This window comes from Polyodon spathula, unplaced genomic scaffold (assembly GCF_017654505.1).
Source record: "Polyodon spathula isolate WHYD16114869_AA unplaced genomic scaffold, ASM1765450v1 scaffolds_3004, whole genome shotgun sequence".
In the NCBI taxonomy this organism is placed as follows: Eukaryota; Metazoa; Chordata; class Actinopteri; order Acipenseriformes; family Polyodontidae; genus Polyodon; species Polyodon spathula.
This window is the reverse complement of record NW_024474468.1, coordinates 1-4,356: the sequence shown is the minus strand read 5'-3', so window position 1 is coordinate 4,356 and position 4,356 is coordinate 1. Positions and strand designations below refer to the sequence as shown.

General features: G+C 53.7%; 1 pseudogene; it reads right to left on the bottom strand.

Moving 5' to 3' along the window:
* Positions 1–3,732: 3,732 nt before the first annotated feature.
* LOC121311134 lies at positions 3,733–4,268 on the bottom strand (annotated as a pseudogene).
* Between the last annotated feature and the right edge of the window lie 88 nt (positions 4,269–4,356).

Below are 4,356 nucleotides of genomic sequence, written 5' to 3'. Positions count from 1 at the left end.
TTCAAACACGGACCCTGTATTTCTGAATATAGCTTTGCTCTTATAAAAGTTGACTTAAAAAAGAAAAACTAAAAACAAGTCAATTTGTGTCTCTCCATATATTTGAAATGGTTTATACAGCGCACATCAAATGGCCCTCAATGAATGAATTTAGATTGCATATCTGTATTGTGCAGCCTGCGTTGGTCAGATGACTCGTGTCACGTGACTGTAGACTCAACTTTGACAACTTCTTTTCTTTATGCACTTGCAACAGGGCGAGCAGCCCTGTACACTGTTTATTTTTAGAATGGGGTCTCCCCCTCCGCCCCTGTGTTATATTGTATTTGTTTATTATTTGTTTTTTGTATGGAGTTTATTTTGGATATAGATGATGGCGGAATGCCGTGTATTTGGTTTTAAAACCCTTGTGTTAATGTGTGGCTGTGGGCTAGTGCGTTGTTAAACTAGCCGGCAGTCACACAAAAATGAAAAATGTGAAGGATAATGAACTTGTGCAGATTGTGGCCGAGGGGTAATAGAATAATTACAAACTAGTTAAACCCCTCGGCCACGGTATTTAAACCTGCAGCTCTCCCTGCTCTAGGTGGTGTGTTCAGAAGTGGAGAACGGGAGAGCAAGAGGAGAAAGAAATTTAAAAAAGAAATAAACATAGGCTCAGTGAAGGCGATTGCCCAGCCAGTTTATTTGTGTTCGAGATTTTGTTTGGTTTAATTATTTATTTTGTGGTCTGTGAGCAGGTGTTTTCTGTTTAAATATTTTATTTATCTTTGTGTATTATAATAAAACGGCACAAGCGCCATTGCCCCGTACCTGCAGTGGTTTGTTTCCTGCCATACGTGGTGTCCAGCGTGGGATCACCAGCGCCTCCTGGACTCAGGTCAGAAAAGGGTACTGCAGTCTTTTTCATTTATTTCTTTACTTTTTGAATTATAACTTTTTGGAGTGAGGAAGAGGAAGAAGAAGAGGGAAAAGGAGGACCTGGAGGAAGCAGCAATAGCAGCTGCAGAGGGATGTTGGTTGGATCTATGTCCTGGATGAGTGGTGCACTGGTTGTGGGGAGTTTGGGCACACAGTGGTCATCTGCCCCTCCCAATATCTGGGAGAGGTGTTGGCTGCCCAAGTGAGCCAGGACCAGGCCCCCTGGAGAACCCAGAAGAGCTGCTGCCCTCACACAAAAGCAGAGGTGAGGAGGAGGCAGAGAGGAAGGAAGGAGCGGGAGAGAGGGGACACAGACCTGAAGTGGGAGAAGTCGGTGCGTCCACAGCCCAAGAAGGAGGAGCCTGAATGTCCTGCATCTGAGTGGGAGGAGCCCGAACGTCCACAGCCCAAGAGGGGGAAGGCCGAACGTCCACATCCCAGGTACCTGCACCAGAAGAGGGAGAATGCCTGATGGTTCCACCTCCACCTCCATGGGAGGACTGCTTGCAACTCCCACCTCCACCAGCAGAGGGAGAATGCCTGCTGGTTCCACCTCCACCACCATGGGAGGACTGCTTGCCACTCCCACCTCCACCAGCAGAGGGAGCATGCCTGCTGGTTCCCCACTGCAGCCAGAAGGGGAGGAGCCCCTGCCGCCTTCGCCACCAGAAGGGGAGGAGCCCCTGCTGCCTTCGCCAGGAGCAGAGCAGCAGGAGCTGCCTCTGTCTCCACCACCATCCCACCTGGAGAAGAGGAGCAGGAGCTGCCTGCTCCCTTCGCCATTGGAGGGACCAGGGCAGGATGCTGCTGGACCTCAGCAGCCCCTGCATTGTTTGCTGAGGGGAGCATGGGGGAAAACCGCTGGGTCGCAGCGGCTGTGAAGAGGACTAACCCCATCACCACTGCTAGTCTTGGTTCACCTCCCACAGATGAAGAGGAGCAGGAGCTGCCTCCATCACCTCCCATTGGAGGGCAGGATGCTGGAGCTGCATCTGCATAGGTTGCTGACACGGGGGAAACTGATTTTGGGAGCAGGGGGGAGTCCCTAAAGGGAGCAGGGTGCTGCCTTGCACCGTTCAGGGATGCCTGGAGGGCACAGGGCAGGGATGCTGCCGGGCCTCAGCAGCCCCTGCATATGTTGCTGAGGGGAGCATGGGGGAAAACCGCTGGGTCACAGCGGCTGCCTGCCTCTGCTAACCCCAGGGATGCCTGTCCTTGCACCTCTCAGGGATGCCTGCCTTGCACCAGGGGATGCCTGCCTTGCACCGCTCAGGGATGCCTGCCTTGCACCCTGCCTTGCACCTCTCAGGGATGCCTGCCTTGCACCTCTCAGGGATGCCTGCCTTGCACCTCTCAGGGATGCCTGCCTTGCACCTCTCAGGGATGCCTGCCTTGCACCTCTCAGGGATGCCTGCCTTGCACCTCTCAGGGATGCCTGCCTTGCACCGCTCAGGGATGCCTGCCTTGCACCTCTCAGGGATGCCTGCCTTGCACCTCTCAGGGATGCCTGCCTTGCACCACTCAGGGATGCCTGCCTTGCACCGCTCAGGGATGCCTGCCTTGCACCGCTCAGGGATGCCTGCCTTGCACCTCTCAGGGATGCCTGCCTTGCACCTCTCAGGGATGCCTGCCTTGCACCGCTCAGGGATGCCTTCCTTGCACCTCTCAGGGATGCCTGCCTTGCACCTCTCAGGGATGCCTGCCTTGCATGCCTTCCTTGCACCTCTCAGGGATGCCTGCCTTGCACCTCTCAGGGATGCCTTCCTTGCACCACTCAGGGATGCCTTCCTTGCACCGCTCAGGGATGCCTGCCTTGCACCACTCAGGGATGCCTTCACCGCTCAGGGATGCCTTCCTTGCACCACTCAGGGATGCCTGCCTTGCACCGCTCAGGGATGCCTTCCTTGCACCACTCAGGGATGCCTGCCTTGCACCGCTCAGGGATGCCTGCCTTGCACCTCTCAGGGATGCCTGCCTTGCACCTCTCAGGGATGCCTGCCTTGCACCTCTCAGGGATGCCTGCCTTGCACCGCTCAGGGATGCCTTCCTTGCACCACTCAGGGATGCCTACCTTGCACCGCTCAGGGATGCCTTCCTTGCACCTCTCAGGGATGCCTCCTTGCACCGCTCAGGGATGCCTGCCTTGCACCTGCCTTGCACCGCTCAGGGATGCCTTCCTTGCACCACTCAGGGATGCCTTCCTTGCACCGCTCAGGGATGCCTGCCTTGCACCACTCAGGGATGCCTGCCTTGCACCTCTCAGGGATGCCTGCCTTGCACCTCTCAGGGATGCCTGCCTTGCACCGCTCAGGGATGCCTTCCTTGCACCTCTCAGGGATGCCTGCCTTGCACCGCTCAGGGATGCCTGCCTTGCACCACTCAGGGATGCCTTTTGCAGGGATGCCTGCCTTGCATCGCTCAGGGATGCCTGCCTTGCATCGCTCAGGGATGCCTGCCTTGCACCGCTCAGGGATGCCTGCCTTGCACCGCTCAGGGATGCCTGCCTTGCACCGCTCAGGGATGCCATGCCTTGCACCGCTCAGGGATGCCTCCTTGCACCGCTCTTATATCCCTATATTTGGTATTAAAAACCTTGTGGTAATATGTGGCTGTCGGCTAGCAAGTTGTTAAACTAGCCGGCAGTCACACAATTAATAAACTTGTGCAGATTGTGGCCGAGGGGTAATAGAATAATTATGAACTAGTTAAACCCCTCTGCCATGGTACTTAAGCGTGCAGCTCTCCCTGCTCTAGGTGGTGTGTTCAGAATTGGAGAACGGAAAAGCGAGAGGAGAAAGAAATTTAAAAAACTTGGAACTTCTCGAATGGCGGCACCATGACCTCCTCGTTTTTAATGAACCACGAATAATCGTCAATCGATGCACCTCAGCAGGTTTTCATGACAAACACAGTTGCCGTCCCGTAACCTGTTGCAACCTTTAGGCTTCGTGAAGTGGAGGTGAACTGGCCGAAGCGGACGATTTGACCCACGCTCGCTTTTGTGGGCATGGAAACGCCCCTGTACACATTGTAACAGTTTTTAAATTTGGTTTTCAGCTTCAGTAACAATGCAGCGCCTTGAACGGGAGCCCCTTGTAATTGTTTCCGCCTCCGTTTCTGACCGATGCGTCGGTGTAAATGTGTCTGGTGGAGTAAGTGTAGACGGCCATGGCTTGTTCTGGCGTCAGGCCTTTGAGAGGTTTGTTTTTCATTGCCATTGTAGCCATAGACCAAGCCTTTCTAAAGTTCTTGCTGTCTTTCTTCAGGTAAACTTTTCGCACTTCTAGTAACATTTTGTCTCTGCAGCCTTCATATTGATCATCTAGGGACTGTTCTGCAAAGTCCATCACTATTGGAGAATTCTGAAAATAGAAAAACAAAATGGCCGCCACTCATGGACAGTACATTTTGAGCAATGGAACAAGTCATACTGAT